Genomic DNA, 19,194 nt, shown 5'->3' on the forward strand with positions numbered 1-19,194 from the left:
AAAATAACTTAGATTTATACAATGATATGTAGCACCATGAATCAAAGCATTTCTCTTATTTTGTAATTCTTTCTGTATCTGAAACCAAATAATCCCTTTGAGAGATTTTGAAACTGTAAGAAGAAAGAAGATGTGTAAACTATTAAAATTATTTTCAGTAATTAAATTGACTTAGAATTTGTATTCCCATTTTCTAAATAACATCAATAGGTATCATTGCTTGAACAAATATTATATGCCAGGTTGCATGCTAGGCACTTAAATATATTTTATCTTATTTACTTTCTATAATACCTATTCAAAATAGGGTTTGTTTTCTTTATATTAGGAATATTTCAGTTTCAAGTGATGGGAATCAAATCCCAATTATGTATGCCAAAAAGAGAATTTATTGGAAAGATAGTGGGATGTCTAATGGAATAGCCCAACTAGAGGAAAAGCAAGAACCTAGGGACCATGAGAACCATTAGAACCCCCTCTTCTCCTCCTCTTTGCATGCTCTTCTTCATTATGTACCAACTCGTAAATAAGTGTGAAATGCAGACACTAGCAACTCCTGAGATTTATGCCTTATAATTTCAGCTACAAAAGGAAATTGACCTGACTCTTTCAGTCTTAGATACAGAATCCCTGGCAAGGGTCTTCTTGATCCATTTGAATTAGATGTCTACTTCTAGACTAATCCAAGTGCTTAGAGGGTTGGGCCCCTTATAATGTCCCCAGGGAATATGGATGCTGTAGGGGAGTGAGTATTAAAAAGGATGCTGGGGTGATAGTGTCATTGGTGTCCACAACAATTCTCATTTGACAGACTAAGAAAGTGGAGCTCTAGATGTTAAATAACCTCTCCAGAGTCATTCAGCTTGTAAATTACAGATTCACAAGCTACAAACTTAAAAGCAATACAAAAGATCACAATTGAAAAAAAAAAAAAAAAGATCAAAAGGAAAGCCAGCTAAGGGAGAAAAAGGTAGAAAAAAGGTATCTGAAAAGGTCATTATGGAAAATGACCTGAATTTCCTTCTGGAAAGAAAACATGGTTAGTCATATACTCCTCCAAAGGCTTATGGAAAATCTCAAGTGCATTTGAAGAGGCAGTTTGTGTTTGCACTAAGCTGAGAGAGAAAATAATTTCATGCAATGTAATGAAGGATGCTTTCAGCCAAGATTTTGCAAAGAATATGGAAATGTTTAAATAGATGATTTCATATATTACAACTAACATTTATTAAGTGATCAAGGACCACACCTGAATTTTAGGTGAATGATATCATTTGATCCTCATAATAGCCAAGGAGACAAGTAGTATTATAATTAGGAGACTGTTGCTTAGAGAGGTTAAATAACATATGCAAGGACACACAGACCCTAAATGGCCAAGTTTGGATTAGGACTGAGGTCCTCTGATGTTGAAGGCTGTACTCTTACATACCATGCTGAATTGTATTCCTCATGTCACTGCTCTACTGGAACCAAGATGACATTGACTCTTAATAAACATTAATTTTTTTGTAGGGTAAAGAAAATAATTGGGCTCCAGAGAATTGCTGTCTGAGGCCCAAAAATTGAATTGTTCAAAAGTTTGATTTTAATTTTTTAATCTTTTTTTTAATTCCCCCCCCCCCCAATTTTATTTTGTATTGGTTTCAGGTCTATTGCTTATGGTTAGACAACCATATACTTGATATAGTGTTCCCTTGATATTTCCAGTATGATTTAAGTTTTAAGTTTTAGGGCTCCAGGTTTATAATGCACTATGACCAGAAGACATATTTGCAGCAAATGTGACAAAGTTGGGGTCCTAGACATGATCCTGTTTTACATAGTTTAGGAATGTCAATCAAAAGGCCATTCTTACTCTACTTCTGTTTGTAGTGCTAGTTTACAGGCTTTCATTCATTGATTCAGTAAACATTTATTGATATCTTCTCACTATTCTAGGCATTGGGGATTCAGAAGTGAACAAATTCTTGTGGAGCTTATAGTTTACTCAGCTGCAAAAAAAAAAAAAGTATAGAAAAGTGCAAAACAAGAACATATCAGTTAGCAATAAATAATTGGATGAAAATAAAACTTGGTGATGTGGGAGCTTGTTTGATTGCCTGATCAGAAAGGTCTCTTGAGCCCAGCCAATGTGGCTCAGTGCTAGAGCATCGACCTATGAACCCGGCAATCAGTTCTATTCCAATCAGGGCATGTGCCCGGGTTGCAGGTTTGATTCCCAGTGTGGGGCATGCAGGAGGCAGCAAATCAATGATTCTCTCTCATTATTGATGTTTCTCCCTCTCCCTTCCTCTCTGAAATCAATAAAAACAAATTAAAAAAGAAAGAAAGGTCGCTTAAGAGGTCAGTGGAAAACTGGATAATGAAAAAGAGCCAGCCATGTAAATATCTGGGAAAAGAATGTTCTAAAAGTTTTGAGAATAATCAAACAGGTCACATATGAGGGGTCTGGAAGCTAAATTGTACTTCCTGACATCAATGCGAGAGGCCAGTGACACAATTTCTCTAATATTCCGAATAGAAACAACTGAGCAATTGTATACATAGGTAAACTAACAATCTAGTGAGAGGGTGGAATGAAGCTTGGGTTCTGGAAATATACTTCCAGGAATAAGAAGTCAAACTGAAGGCAGAGAAGGTGGGTACCAGAATGACAACCATGTACCAGGCCCTGAGATGAGCCATATAAACAGTCCTGATACTAATTTCCTATGGGGATTATTTTCTGGTCGTTTTGGTTGAAGATATAGTCTTAAATGAAGAGAGATTTAAACAAATTGAGCAAAATACAATTATTTTCAGTTTTCTCATTATATTGCATTAAAAAATTCAAAGAAATAGAACTTAAGAAATACCACAAGGGTCTAGATATAACTTTAAGAGACAGTAGGTATTGAGCTATAAGTGATTTTAATAAAAAATTAAAAGATTTTTTAATATTTTAGATTATATAAATAATTTAACCCAGGTGACCCCCATGACAATGATCAAACATGGGATGTAAAATTTATGGATCATTTCTGAGTCCATGTATTGCCTTAATATTTTCGTTGATGATTCCTGTAGCTACTGCTTCCACACAAGGAAGTTTTTTCCAAATTGCAAAGAGTGAGAACCTATCTAAGAGTGAGTTATGAAAAGTCATTTAATTTGACATTACTATCAATAGAACACAAATTGTGTGACAATCTAGATATCAGCACGATTCATGATTTTGCTAGAGTGTAGGAAGAACAATGAATTGTTACAGAATAAGTAAAATGCATGACTTAGGGATGTCTCTATTGATATTCATCCAAACAATTCTGGTCCTTCACAGAATACTCAGATGTGCAATAATATTGATGTTTAGTTGCTTGTGGAATTTTGTTTATATATGGTCATATAAAAATTACAGCTTTACACAAAGTTTTAAAAATTGTATTGCCATAGAAGCATATTTATCACACTAGGAGGGTAGAAGATATTTTACTTAACAGTTTGTTAGCTTGATTGTAATGTCTAAATATTTATACCAATGATGTGGAACTTCCTTAGTACCCTTGCTCCAGACCCAGTGCATGTGAGGCACTGCAGTCCCTGTGGGATATGGTGCGCACACACAGGAACATGTGCATTTTCAGGAAAAGTGGAGATTGTAGGGGGATCATAAGAAGGCAGTTATGAGGGAAGAAGGGAGCACAGGATTCCATTTCTCCAGTTCCTCAGTTATTGCCACTAGGTAATGTTTCACATCTCACCCTGCGACACTCGCTGCTTTGTTCTTTTCTCTCTAGTTACTGTATAGTCTTGTGGAGAAGTCATTTCAGCATCTGTGCAGCCAGGTGTGTTTTTCCCGGAATCTACAGCTTTGGAAGGACTGTGTTTACTAGTTGTTTAAAAAAAACATTTTTTTTTTCAATTGCAGTTGACATTCAATATTATTTTGTATTAGTTTCAGGTGTTCAGCATAGTGGTTAGATAGTTACATACTTTATAAAGTCCCTTAATATTTCAAGTACCCACCTGGCACCAAACATAGTTATTACAATATATTTTAAAAATATATATTTTATTGATTTTTTTACAGAAAGGAAGAGAGAAGGATAGAGAGTTAGAAACATAGATGAGAGAAAAACATTGATCAGCTGCCTCCTGCACACCCCCTACTGGGGATGTGCCCGCAACCAAGGTATATGCCCTTGACCAGAATCGAACCTGGGACCCTTCAGTCCGCAGGGCGATGCTCTATCCACTGAGGCAAACCAGTTAGGATAGTTAGTACAATATTATTGACTATGTTTCCTGTGCTGTACTTTACAACCCTGACTATTTTCTAATTACCAATCTGTACTTCTTAATCCCTTCTCCTTTTTCACCAAGCTCCCCAACTATATCTATGAGTTTGCTTGTATTTTGTTTGTTCATTAATTTTGTTCTTTATATTCCACATATAAGTATTTATTAATTGTGAATTGCTTAGGAATGCTAGGTATTTTGGAAAGTGTTAGCTCTTCAAGGCCACTAGAGGGCCCATCTAGTGCATTTCTCCTGGACTGTAATCAGTTTCATTTTCTAAATGAAAACCTCTTGTGCTTTCATTTAAGAATAGATGCTAATAAATATAAACTGACATGAACCACCTATTTTTCCCTTATAGAAGAACATTAATATCATCCATTTTTAGAAATTGACTATTGTAAATTTTATGTTTAAAATTGAGGTGCAATGAAGAGGACTTGAGCTGCAAAGTAAGGTGATGTTCGGGAGACATACTTTGTCCATACTGGCAGGAAGTGATACTGTACAAATATAAAGATAACCTATTTGATGTTCTTGGGTCTCTATGAGAGTCTAACAGATTTTAAAAACACTCAATTCATTCATCAAATATTTACTGAGTACCTAATGTGTACTTGGTGCTATTCTAAGAACTGGGAATGCATTAATGGGACAGAATAAACTTTCTGCCCTTCTATAATATAACTGAAATATTATATAATATTATACTGAAAAGGGGAAAGCACTTTTTTTTTTAAAGTATCAGATACAAAAACTGATTAGAAACCCTGGGTATATGTGTGAGGCTTGCCTGTGAGTCTTCTTTCCTGGGTGGGTGGTTTTCTTTCATTCTTGCCTGGAGATGGGAAGGGCTATAGATGTTCATGACCGCCCATGTGGGGATGAAGTGGGGGAAGAAAAGGGGTCCGGATTGCGGTGAATATCTGACTTAAGGACTTTACTTCACTCCAAGCTTCATTTGTGCTTTCTGTTCTTGAATTTACCCAAAGGATAAATCTCTAGTTATTTGGGGTGGCTGCCTTGCTGCATTGACTTGGGAGCAGGATCTGGGGTTCTAATTGCTTCCTAAGGGAACTTCCAGCTAATTCCCTTATTTTTAGTTTCACTCCTTACCTGCCATGTTCAGAGGTACTTGGCGCCTTCAGTCCCTCAATGTGTCTGAGGTTCTGAGCCTGGCTTCACTTTAGTTTTTGTTGAATTTTTCTCCTCTGTGAAATCAGTTAGAGCTCCCCTTCCTCTTTTTGGCTCCCAAAATAAGTATCTCAGTGCTATCATGTCATCTTTCATTCTTTCTGCCCCTGTGACTTTATGGCTTTCTTATTCTTTTATTTCAGGGAGTCTCAGGAGGGACTAGAGAAAAATGTGTATGTCCAGTTTGCCATATTTCACCAAAAACCTATTTTCTATTTTAAATCACATAGATTTTTGTTGTTGTTGTTAATCCTCACCTGTGGATATTTTCCCACTGATTTTTAGAGAGAGTAGAAGGGAGGGGGAGAGACAGAGAGAGAGAGAGAGAGAAATATCGATATGAGAGAGACACATTGACTGGTTGCCTCCCGCATGCACCCCAACCAAGGCCAGGGATCGAGCCTGCAACTGAGCGTGCTCTTGATAGGAACTGAACTCAGGACCCTTCAGTCCAGGGGCTGACGTTTATCCACTGAACCCAACTGGCTAGGGCCACATAGATTGTTCACGTCAAAAGATTTAAAAACAGAAATCAGTTACTTATTGTCTGTGCTTATATTAACAATTAGAATTGAAAACTATATAGGTAATAAAATTATATAAGAAGTGGTTTTCATTGCTTGCTGCTTACAGAAAAGTTGGTTTAATTAGAAGCGAATGATGTCCCTAGACAATCAGGAGGAGGAATTCTGGGTGCGCTTGGTTAGTGGTGAAATTTGCTCTCACCAGATCCATCTCTGTGCCTCGTTGCCTGCACCAGGCCATTTTACCTGGCGATAGTCTATGTGTTGCGAAAGTCATAAAAATTGGTGCCTGACTCACTTGAATTAGCCCACACTTCACTGATATTAACAGCGCTTTTATTAATCATTAGTGACTACCTTTTCATATTTTCAAGAATAATTTTTCTAAAAAAAATTTTTTTCATTACTCCCTAAAATTCTCACTTCTACCTTTTCCTCCTCTAGTGGAGAGACTGGGATCATTATTTGGACTTTGCATGTCATCTCATCTGTTACTTCCTGGAAAACTGCTGTCTCCTTATCTGTTCTCTACCTTCCCTTTTGTGTCAGAACTTGCATCCTTCCTCTTTATAAGGCCAGTTCTTCCCAATGTGCTCATCTTCCTGTTTTCATTCCTGAATCTCTCCTTCTCCCGTGTCTGCAAACATGCTCTCATCTTTTCTACCTTACTCTTTTTTTTTTTTGTTCTTGACTCTGTTACTGTCCAAGATTTCTCAAACTTTCTACCTCCTTACGCTGGTCACTGTTCAACTTCTTGAAAGACCAGCTAATCCTGAAATGACTATGTGTCAGACATTGTCTTCATTGCTTTACATATATTAACTCATTGACGCCTAACTAACAACCCTCTGAGATAAGTACAACTGTTACCTCCATCTTAAAGACATGGGAACTGATGTATAGAGAAGTTAAGTAACTGAGCCAGGGTCACACAGGCACCGAGTTAAGATTTAAACCCGGTCATCCTGGTTCCAAGGTCCATGTGGTTAACCATTACCCTGCAGTGCACTGCCTATTTCCACCTGCTGAGCAGTCTTTACATGCCCCCTCCTCCTCTTTATCATAGCCTCAAATATCGAATTGTGTACATTTAAAAAAAAAAATCTACCTATTCTCTAAAATTTTTATTTTGAATGATAACCAATGATTTTCCTAGGCAGCATGCTATAATCTTAACACTCATCCCCCCGCCCTTGCACCCGCTCCCCCCCAGGCATTCCTGTAGATACTTGAGTGTCTATTATTGTCTAAATACTATTGACTATAAAGGCAGATTTTTCACTGAAAGCCATTCCCTACCTTTTGGAACTGCTCATTAGTTAGTCGTTTTCTGTGATGTAGTACTATCCTTCCGCTGCTATTTTAGCTTTTGAATCTCTCTCTCTCTCTCTCTCTCTTATTTACTTATTTATTTATTTGCAGACCCAGTAGGTTTAGAGGAGAAAGCAAGGGGTTCGCATTTTGCATTTTAGCAATAAAACGTTTGTTGTGTGACTTGTGGAAATTTAACATCTGTGCACCTTTGTTTGCTCATCTGTTAAATAATAAGGAAACATCTTTAAATTAATGATTTTTTTTGTGAAAATTAAATAATTTATTATGGGTCAACTTTGTAACAATGTGTCTGATACATTGTATGCGTATGATAACTATACCTTTCTCTTCTTCTGTTCACCAACATTTTCTTCTCTTTTCTTTTTAATCATAGTAATCCATCAAATCCTGTCACTTTAACTTTCATTACTCTGGGAAAAACTTCTAAATCTATATACTTAATTACTTACAGATCATCATTTAGAAGAGGACTTTTTGTACCAAATCATAAAGGCTTTTGAATCTATTTGTATTTTTCTTCTGGAACAGAGAAACACAAGGAGAGGATAAAACGTACAGAATTCCATGCATTCTCATCTCTATTATTTATCTTTTTTTACAGTTTGAGTACTTTTCCTAGGTTTGAAGTTTAAAACGTGAAGGCCATTTGGTAATAAAGATAACCTTCTGAATGTAAATGCTTGTGGACCTGCCATTGACCTCTGTCAGACAGTCTAAGAGAACTTGAAACATTTACTCCCACTTAATGGAATAAAACTTTAAAGTCCAATTTAACCTGCCATTTGAATGATATCATCAGTTTTCGCCCCACAGATTCTCTATCAGAGTTGTTCAGCTATGCACTCCGTTACACTCGGATACATTCAGTGCATTTGAAAGGGCATTAAAATAATGACACTTTCATTATGTATGAAAGTTATTTGATTGTCATATTATTGAAATAATCGGTGTGCATAAAATCTCTTAAAATTGAATTAAGGGTTGTAGTTAGTGCTGTTAATTTTTAAATCTGGATATAAAAAATTTATATAGATTAATTACAAAGATGAAAAATTTAGTGATGCAAGGGTTAAAATCGTAATTTTTTAAAAGATGAGACAGAGCACTAGTGAGTAAAATCACACTGCTGGAGATAGTATTGTGATCTAAATTAAATTAGAACTCAAATGGAAAGGTTTGAAGTAGTCAGAGCAACTTGCCAAAGAGGGAAATCAGCCATTAAGAACTACTTTTGTTTTCTCAGATAAAACCATGTCCCAGGCATGTAAATTTGGCAAAAGTATTGTTGATACGCTAAGTGAGGAGGGACTTAGGGCCATCTGTTGTAACTCCTTTAATTAGCCAATCACTTGGCCAGCTAGGACATTTCTGATCTCACACAGGGAGGTTGGTTGCTTCACCATTGACAAGGAAATTTTATAAAGAAAGAATGTTTTTACTACCAACTACTAGGCTAGCTGGGAGAATGAAATAAGATAATGTCTATAAAAGTGCTTTGAAAGGTACCTAGATCTGTACTATTTAATCTATTAAGGGTTGTTTAAGGGTCATTCAGGGACTGCTATTATATGAACACTAGAGGCCTGGTGCATGAAAATTTGTGCACTTGGGGGGAGGGGGGTCCCTCAGCCCAGCCTGCACCCTCTCGCAGACCGGGAGCCTTGGGGGATGTCCCAGGGGGCGCAGGCCTAAGCTGCAGTCTGGCCTCCCTCTGTGGGAGGTGACCTTCGGGCTGATCGATTGGGGGACTGAGCCGGTAGGTGAGCAGCCGCCTTGCCTTCCATTGCCCCCACCGCCACTGCTGGTCTCCACTGTTTCCCCTTCCCCCCAATCTCCGTCCCCTCCTTTTGCCTGCTGGCACCCACCTTGGCTGGCCTGGTGCTGCCCGTTCACTGGCCCCGCCCTCCACCGACCTGTTGTTCCACCTTTTGGTTGGTTTGCATATTAGGCTTTTATTATATAGGATTTTAGTTAATTGTCTGATCAACATTTAAATGGTTAGTATTTTTGTGGAGTTTATCATTTAAATTTGTTGATATGTGCTTTCGGGTCCATGCAAACACTCATCCCCATCCCCATGTAATTAAAATGTTATTAAATTTGACTTTTGGCCATAACTTCTAGACTTTTGGGGATTTCTTTTCCCTCTGTATATAGTCCTCTCCCCCAGTCTAATTTCTGTTGAATAAAGAAATATTTTGAAGTAAAACTGAAAAGAAAGAAAAGGCGTTGAAATACAAGACTTTCCAAGAGACATGCTCTCAACTCCCTAGACATTGGAGAGAAATCTTGACTAATTCCTATCCTACACATTGCTTGCCAAGAACCTTTAAAAATCCACTCAGAGTCCTACTCACAGTGGACAGAAACCTTTTGTGAATTATCAGGATAAGATACCAAAACCTTCTTGGTTTCTAACTTGATTTGAGTACTAGTATTTTTATTTCATTTTATTCATTCATTCATTCATTCATTCATTCATTTCTGGCCATTAGCAATTTCTGTAATTTTATTATACTTTTAACACTTTAAAAGTGTTAAAATAAAAAAGTATACATTTTTATTTTCATTTTTTGTGTTATGTTGTCTTTATTTCATTTCATTTTTTCTGATATAACACTTACTTTGATTTTTATTTTATTTTTATTTCCATCACCATTTATCACCTCTATGGCCTCTTCTACCTTTCTCCTGTCTCCACAAACACCACACATTCATTTTAACTGTGTGATTTTACTACTACTTGTTTTCCATTTCCTCTGATAATGATAATTTTTTTCTTTCCCGCTTTTTGCTGTAGTAATGCTGCTATGTACCATTCTTACCCACATCTCATTGTGTCTGTGTATGAGAGCTTGTCTAAGGCTGAGGTGGGTGCTGAAGGCATTTCGAGTAAAACAATTTTTTGTGTGAAAATTTCCTGTACATTGTAGTCTGTTAAGCATTTCTGGTTCCCCGGGTACTATTTGTCAGTAGCAGCACTACAGTCATTAATGACAACCGAAAAATAGTCCCCATTACCTTCACATTTCTAAATGCCCTAGGGTGGCATTTAGGTAGTTTCAGATTCAGAACCATTGGTCTTTTCTCAACTGGGTTGTTGTGAGACAAGTAAGCCCCATAGAAAACAATTTGTGACTATTTTCTCTTTCCTTGTAAGGATGGCACAAAATGCATAGTGCATTCTACATGCACAAAAGATAAATTAATTTACTATGTATAATGGATACCTTAAGGCATTAAACTTAATTGTCCTGCAGAATCTCTGGGAGAAAGGTTGGGCTACAGAGCTAGGCCTGTAAGAAATGAGTCAGAGTCTGCACATCTGTGATTTTACTGAATAACAACAAATTGCTCTCCACCTGCTATGTTTAGTCACCCTTTCATCAACAGCAGAAGAGAATTCACATTTTCTCCACATCTTGGACAATACTCGAAAATTTCAGACTTTCAAGTATTTATTGCCAATTTAATGAGTTTGAAATGGTATCTTTTTGTGATTTGTCTTTGTATATTTCTGTTTACCAGCAAACCTGAACATCTCTTTAGGTGCTTAGTGGTCAAAAGTTTACTTTTGTGTTTCCTGTCATCCATTTCACATGTTTTTAGTTGTTTGTCTTTTTTACTTGATTTGTGTTAAAGAAACACTCGTGAACATGGTAAGGAAGACTTTCACCAAGACTGTAACAATACGGGGTGACTCTATAGAAGACAGAGATTGGACTCCATCAGAATACAGCGATGACTGTTGAGGACGTATAGCTAATAGGCGAGTGAGGAGGTCAGTGGATAGAAAATTACTAAGCGGAGACATCAAGGGCAGGGAGGACTCTTGCTAAGCCAACTTAATAGGATTATTGCTGCAGGCAGGCCAGGATGGTCAGATATCAAGGATAAGGAGATTCTTGTTAAGCTGCCTTAGCAGGATTCTTGCTATAACTGGACTCTGCAAAGATGGACAGAGCAGCCCACGCCTGAGACCTAGTGGAGAAGAGGGCTCAGAGGAGCCTGACTGAAGTCCAGTCAAGGAGGGTCTTAGTCATTGGTAAGAGTTTTACATGTACTCTAGATCCTAATCTTTACTTATTAAATGGATTAAAATATGTGCTTGGAGTCTGTGACTTCTCTTTTCACATAGTTTACAATATATATATTCTAAAAGTTTTAATTTTGACATAGGCAGCATATCAGTACTTTTCTTCTCTACTCTCAGAGAGCTGTTTAAGAAATCTTTCCTTTGCCAAAGAAAAGATAATATTCTTCCATTAAAAAAAATTTTAAAGTTTAATTTCCCAAGTGGAATTTTCTTTTGTGCTAGAGGCTTGGTACACGAATTTGTGCATGGCTGGGGTCCCTTGGGGTGGCCTGTGGAGATCGGGCCCCAGCTCACACCCCACAGCCCTGCAGCCCTGCCTGGCACCCTGCCTTGGCTGGTGCCGCCCCTCACCTGTTCTACCATCCCTCATGCGGGGCTATCGATTGGGGCTGCGGGGGGAGCCTGCCTGGCTCCCTCAGTGCCTGGGAGCCAGGCAGGCAGCCTCGCCCCCCACCACCGCCGCTGGTCGCTGTCTGCGGGGTGATTAGTGGGACAATCGGGCCCTTGCTCACACCCACCTTGGCCTGGTGCTGCCCACTCACCTGCTCCACCATCCCACCACGGTCCCACTCTCATTGGGCCCCATCAGGGCCAGCAGCACCTTCACTGCCACCTGCTGCCAGCACTGTGTCGCCGACACCTGCCATGTTCTGCGCTGCCCCCTTCTGGTCATCGCACAGCATAGCAAGCGGTCGAACTCCTGGTTGAACGACCACCCAAGGGGACAATTTGTATATTAGGTTTTTATTATATAGGATACGATATAAGAAAAAGATCCAGTGTTTTTTTTTTTTTCTGTATAGATAAGCAGTTATCCTAGTTTCTTTTATTAGATGGGCCATATATTAAGTTTCTATATATCAATGTGTCTACATTAGGACTTTTAAAAAATATATATATTTTTATTTATTTCAGAGAGGAAGGGAGAGGGAGAGATAGAAACATCATTGATAACAGAGAATCATTGATTGGCTGCCTCCTACTGGGAATTGAGCCATAACCAAGGCATGTACCCTTGACTGGAATCAAACCTAGAACCCTTCAGTCTGCAGGCTGATGCTCTATCCACTGAGCCAAACTGGGTAGGGCTGCATGAGGGCTTTTTATTCTCTTCTTGCCCTATACCACAAAAATTCTTGTTCTAAACAACACTACCTTTATTATCCTTTTAGTTAGCATTGAGCTCCTAAAACTAGGTTCCTAACTTTTTTTTTTAATTTAAAATTTGTCTTCGTTTTTTCATATCTGTATAATTTTGGGGACTTTTATTGAAATTATATTGAACTTACAGATCAATTGAGAGACAACTGGCATGTTTATAATATTTTAGATTTTCTTTGTTTTGTAATTTTCCATGTAAATTGTTCTGTTGGATTTATTCTTAATTACTTTGTAGCTTTGCAGGTATTCTAAATGATATATTTTTTTCCTATTATATTTTCTAATTAGTTATTACTGATATGTAGGAGTGCACACATTTTAGTATAATGATTTTGTATCCTGAGGTATTGCTGAACTCTCCTACTATTTCTTGTGTTTTATTTGCTTAGTCTTTGGATTTTCTATATAGACATTAAAGGACAAATCAACACATTTCTTCTCCTTCTCCAATTGTTATAACTCATATTTTTCCTGCCTCATTAAATTGACAAGGACTCATGAGATAATGCTGAGTAGAAGTAGTGATAGCTGGCAATTTGTCTTATTTCTGAGTTTAATGGGAATGCTTCTAAGCTCAGTAGGTTGCTTGCTTCAATTGTCTTTCTTAAAAAAAACAAAACCCTTAATTAGATTAAGAATGTTCCATCATTATTCAGAATTTACTGTTTTTCTCAGTTTTAAATTTTATTGGAAAATTTTTCTATACTCTTACCAATTATGGATAATCTATACAGAGTTAATTTGTCTACTTTTAGAATGGGGAGTCTTAGAGCAGGGTGAAAGATGAAATGAATAAATAAGTACATTTTCTCACAAAAATTGCATCATTTCTGAATGACAGTGTTATTTATTAGGTGTAGTAATTGGTTAGTAACATGAAAATTAGAGCAGCTTTGCTTTGTCAAAAGAACTTGAGTTATAGGTCTTAGCTTAAATTCTTACTCTGACAACTAATCAGTTGACTTCACTTTCCTAAAACTCATTTTTGCATTTATAAATGGGCAAAAATGTATAGCAGTCATGATTATTACTAGGATTAAATAAATTCTTTCAAAAGTAATGAACAAGCATAGGTATGCAGTAAATAGTAAATTAAATCTTATTCCTACTACCACCACACTACCGAGCATCACCATGGTCCTGAGGAGCAGTGGGGATCAAGTGAGAGTAACAGTGGCCAACACTGTTTGGACACAAAGCCACAAAGTTCCTTGTTTCAATGGCAGCACATTGAGGAGCTCATGCAAGAGTGGGGGGCTAATACCACGCTGTGGGATTACATGTCAAGTTTATAAGCACATGCCAACTAGAAGGAGGGAAGCATTTTATGCAGTGGGTTTTCTATGAAGATATGGTGGGGAATATTTTGAATATTCAAAAATAAATGGATTACGCAGACAATAGTGCAGTGAAGGCCTGGGGAGGGGGCGGGAATAGGGTGAAGGGAGTCAATGGGGGAAAAGGGGACATCTGTAATACTTTCAACAATAATGATATATTAAAAAATAGGTGGATTACTTCAGCGCAGTAGCAATTTATAGTCAAGCGTTATATTGATGAAGGTTTCCAGACTAGATGAGAACAGGGCTTTCATGGCAGTCTGCAGAGAACAAAACCAAACAGCAAGTTTGAATACAGGATATGAAGGCAGTTGGATTGAATTTTTATATTGATTTGCTTTCCCTTCAGAACAAATTTCCCAGTGTCAGGGGTCATTAGAAGAGATTTTTGGAGTCCAAGTCCCATGCAATGCCATCTTCAGGAGCGCTAGAGAGGAAAAGCAGAAGAAAATGACCAGGGAATGGGGTGGGATGGGGTGGTGCCATGTTTCGAGCTGTGAATAGAAGAAACCCAAAAGGAGCCCAGTATAGAGTGGACTCTCCTTGATTGGATGTCTTTGTTCGCATTGCCCCCACACAGAGGAATGAATGAGAATGATAGATCAGCTTATTAGAAAGGCAGATTTCTCAGCCCTAAGCCCAGGTCCATACTTCCAGGGCGGAGAGGTTGACCTTAGCAGCCTGGAGCCCATGAATTTGAGCACTGCTCTGCACAGATGTGAGGCACAGAGAGCAATAGTCCATCTGGGCAGAGTCCCACACTACTGCAGACAGGGAGGATGCCCTGCCTGCAAACCTGGGAGGGTTCAGGGAGCCAGGCGGTCATATATGGAAGGAGCCGGCTGCTGTGTACAAAGTTCCAGAAACATAATTTTGTGCTACACCTCCTGGAAGGCTGTCTCTGCACAGATTTTCTTTTCTCTGGTCTCTGAACCATACTCAGGGCCAGGTACAGGAACCCATTAATATGCATGTCAGATTTCTATTACCTGTCACTTCTGAATAATTAAGAGCCATGATAGTCATGGTGGTAGTTGGTGTTGTGATGGTGATGGTACCTGTCATGTGCAGGGAATATACTCAGTCCTTTTCAATATTATTAAAGTTCAACCTTGATTGTAGGTGTGATTATCTCCATTTCACAGATGAGAAAAGTGAGAGGTTAGGATTTATTTAAACTTAGATCAATCCACTCAAAGTTTTTTTTTTTTTTTTAATAAAGCTAAGTTGCTTCCTGATTTGTATGCTTCTCATCAATTCATATGGCAACTTTGAATGAAATCCAAACATAAATAGATTTTTTTGTGTGAGAAAAAAATCTTATCTACTTGACAGGCATCTACCAAGTACTGGGTATTCCTTAAAGGTACTTACAGAAAGGTAAAAGCAGTATAGTTCATGTGAGGAATACCTCTAGTGGAGGTAGGCCCAGTTGCTGGGTTGAGAAAGATGTGGCACACTCTAGGGTTGGAAGAGATGTCAGTGAAATGCACACGGATGCTCTCCTGGGAAGGTGACATCTTGAAGGATTGCTGGGTGAGTAGGACTGGATGAATGGTGACGAGGTGCGATTATTATTTATAAACATTGGGACGTTTCCCTGTAGAGCACTGGTTCTTCAACACTCTCCTTAGGAAGTTGTTTGATGAAGCTCATTAGCTTTTTCCAACAGAATGTACAGACCCACCAATTTTTGCATACAATTTAAAGGGAATGCCGAAACAGGTTTGGCTCAGTGGATAAAGCGTCAGCCTGCGACTGAAAGGTCCCAGGTTCGATTCTGGTCAAGGGCACGTACCTTGGTTGCGGGCACATCCCCAGTGGGAGGTGTGCAGGAGGCAGCTGATCGATGTTTCTCTCTCATCGATGTTTCTAACTCTCTATCCCTCTCAATTCCTCTCTGTAAAAAATCAATAAATAAAACAAACAAACAAACAAACAAATAAATAAATAAATAAAGGGATTCATGAACCCACTGAAGCACCTCTACAGTCTCCCAGCTAATGCTCTCTGATGTAGAGAGCATCCTGAAGAAAGAAAATAAACGCCCAGGGGCAAGAGTAGAGAGCTCTGCAGTAGGTGACTTACCAGTATTCCTATGTTTAATTCCTACAACAGCCTATGGCGTAGGCATTAAATCTATTTACAGACGAGTACATTAAGACTCCATTAAGTTGAGCAACTCACTCGAGTTCACACAGATGATAAATGGCAAAGCTATGATGAGATCCCTTCTGGGGTCTTGAGTTCCAAGCCCATGTTCCTTCCTGTACAGAACACTCGCTCCCTAATGGGAACATTGCTCTAATCAGTTCTGATTTCTAACAATTACATTACAAATGAATTTTTGAAATATAATTTGTACTGAGTTGAGGATTGCCTACATAATGAGACCTTGTTAATTTTGACTCTACTAATCAGTCATAACTGATAAATTTACAATTTTTTATATTTTGCTTAGAGGCCATAGAGTATCTTGGCAGCATCTATAAAATTTGCTTTTGAAGCAAATTGTGGTAAGATATGCCTAACGTTTTGAAGTCTTCCAAAGAAACACCAAGTTGCTATTATACAATTGATATAATCTTATCTATGGACTGTGGCAGGTTTTCATAAGGACCTTTGCCATAGCCTCAGCTGGCTGCAGGAGCCCTTTGTTAGTGTGGGTTCGGAAAAGCACTAACAGGGTATTTATCTAAACATGTTCTATGCTAAATTGCTTTCACTAATCAAGCAGGACTTATCTCCATTTAGAAGAATTAGTGAGATTTTACTCAATTAGGTTTGATGTCAAGTTAATTTACCCCCATTAATATAATGAAAAATTTCTGTGTTGCTCTGTCGTGCATACTGATGGATGGGGGGAAAGAAAGGATAATGAACGCCTACATATTTTTCTTTGATAAATGAGGAAAAATTTAAGAGGTTCAAGCAAATTATTCCGGGCATCAGAAAGAGTTGTTTAACTCTATTGTGTAGAAAGCCCAGTTGCAGATCAGCATAAGCAATAGTGAAGTTTAAATACATTTTCTATTGTTGGTGTGTCTTTAACATCAGTTTTTTTTTCAAAGTTTTTCCTTTAAGGTTGCATTATAAAGGATGACTATGTCATAAAGATTGGACTTGCCAAAATAAGCCTTTTTTATTTTGATCTCTGTCATTTGCTCATTTCAAAGTATTTATAATGTGCTATATTTTTTACATGCTACATCTTGCAGCTTTGGGATACTGGATCAAGGCCTGGTGAGTAATTTTTACTCAGTGTATTGCATGATGGAACATTGGCCAAAGGATGAAGTGTTTTATTATAATAAATGAATCGTATGTCCCCAAGAGAAGCCCTGGAGGAGACAGAATTTATAACATATTCTATTATTCCATGTTCTATTTATTCTATACATTTCAAAATAAGGATCCTAAATTAGAAAGATCACAAAGCTAAAGCATCTGGCAAATGAAGTATGGTCTTGCCAAATATTTTTTGAGTTTCACATTACTGTACTATGTAGTAGAGTTTTAACTGATTCACACACACACACACACACACACACACACACACACACACACACAGAGATACACATCCCTATCGCTGTTTCTATATTCATGTCTATTCAGTTTTATGTCTGATGCAAATGTCCAGATAAAAAATATCACTTTTATAATTATTTACACTTTACTGATAATCTTAGTGAATAAAAAAGAGTAGTTGAAGGTGTTTGAAGGCCCAATTAAGTGCTCACCCTTAGTAGATGTACTGTCAGGTTAGAGTCAGGTCATTGATTGCATGGTGAAATTGGATTTTACTATCTGCCTCCTCTCTAGATAGGGGATTTCAGACCCTTTCTCAGGATCTCAACCTAATTAAGTTGATGACACCTCATTTATTTTAATTAACTGTTGAGTTTTTCCTGTCTCAACTTTGTTCACCATGTTAATAAGTGGCCCAATTTATTCAAATGTATTGTAAGTTTTGAATTCTTACCAGAAAAGGGAGATCCCAATGTGTGAGCCCAATTATTTTTAAAGTGGTGGGATATTATTATTGTACTTTTTTTCTGTTATCAGCTATCAGAGCATTAAAAGTAAAAAAAAGAACAAATTTCATTTTATTGAATTTCTACTTAGTAATATCAAGTTTCTTAATGAACATGACTTTATTAAACCTTTATAGCAACGCAGTGAAGGTAGATTAAAGTAAAAAAAAATTCAATAGCTGAGAAGGCACCAATAAAAATTCAATAAACCATGCAGATATCTGGTCTGATGCTTTCTAATTCATCTACTTTTATTACTAGGTTATGAAATACATATTGGAAAAACTAAAGTGAGAGATCATTGTTTTCTAGGCTGCAAAACAAGCACCCAAATCTAGAGGTTGTTTTACATTTGGAAAATAAAATTGCAAAAATTCTTTACTGGGGAGGCACCACTTTTGCAGAAATACTTTATGTTATCTTTGGATTTTTTTGTAGCTTTTGTGACTTTGACCAACATTTCAAAGTCATGCAACTTTTATAGTAAAACAGTAATGGCAATCTTAAATTGAGCCTTCATTTGTGGTAACATTTCACGCTCTGAATGACGTTCTGGTCTATAGGTCCGATCAGTGAAGCTATATTAAAGGGCAGGAGGATGGTAGGCATTTCATCCTGTCATTCATTCACAGTTTTTCATCCTGTCATTCATTCACTTGTCATGCATCCTGTTCTATACCCTGGAGATATTGTGGCAAATTAGACAGAAGTTGTTTCTGCTCTCTGGAACTTTTTTCATTCCAGTGGGACACACAGTTCAACATTACAGGGTTACATGGCTGTGCAGGGAATGAAAATGTGATGGCATGATGTCTGGTTGGCTACTTTAGTTTGGGTGGTCAGGGACACATTTAACCTAAAATTTGAACTGGAAGAAGCAGCTATCCATGCAAAGATCAGACAGAAGAAGGTCACTGCTGAGGGAAGGGCCAGGGCAGAGTCTTGAGGGAGAGAAAGAGTACGGTGGGCTTTAGGGTAGAAGACATCGGTTAATAAAGTTACATAGGTTTCAGGTGTACAGTTCTATAATATATCATCTGTATATTGAATTATGTGTTCACCACCCCGAGTCAATTCTCCTTCCATCACCATTTATGCCCCTCTTTACTGTCTTCTACCATCCCCACCTCCTCTTCCCTCTGGCAATCACCATACTGTTGTCTGTGTCTATGAGTTTGTGTGTGTGTGGTTTTATTTTTTTCTCCTTAATCCTTTCAGCTTTTTCACCG

The 19,194-nt window shown here is 37.8% G+C and overlaps 1 protein-coding gene across 2 annotated transcripts in view; it reads left to right on the forward strand.

Moving 5' to 3' along the window:
* Positions 1 to 19,194, forward strand: part of SLC39A8 (solute carrier family 39 member 8) — a 78,531-nt gene that overhangs the window by 42,151 nt on the left and 17,186 nt on the right. The gene's annotated exons all lie outside the window — the stretch shown is intronic.

The sequence above is a fragment of the Eptesicus fuscus genome, chromosome 2 (genome assembly GCF_027574615.1).
Source record: "Eptesicus fuscus isolate TK198812 chromosome 2, DD_ASM_mEF_20220401, whole genome shotgun sequence".
NCBI classification, from domain to species: domain Eukaryota; kingdom Metazoa; phylum Chordata; class Mammalia; order Chiroptera; family Vespertilionidae; genus Eptesicus; species Eptesicus fuscus.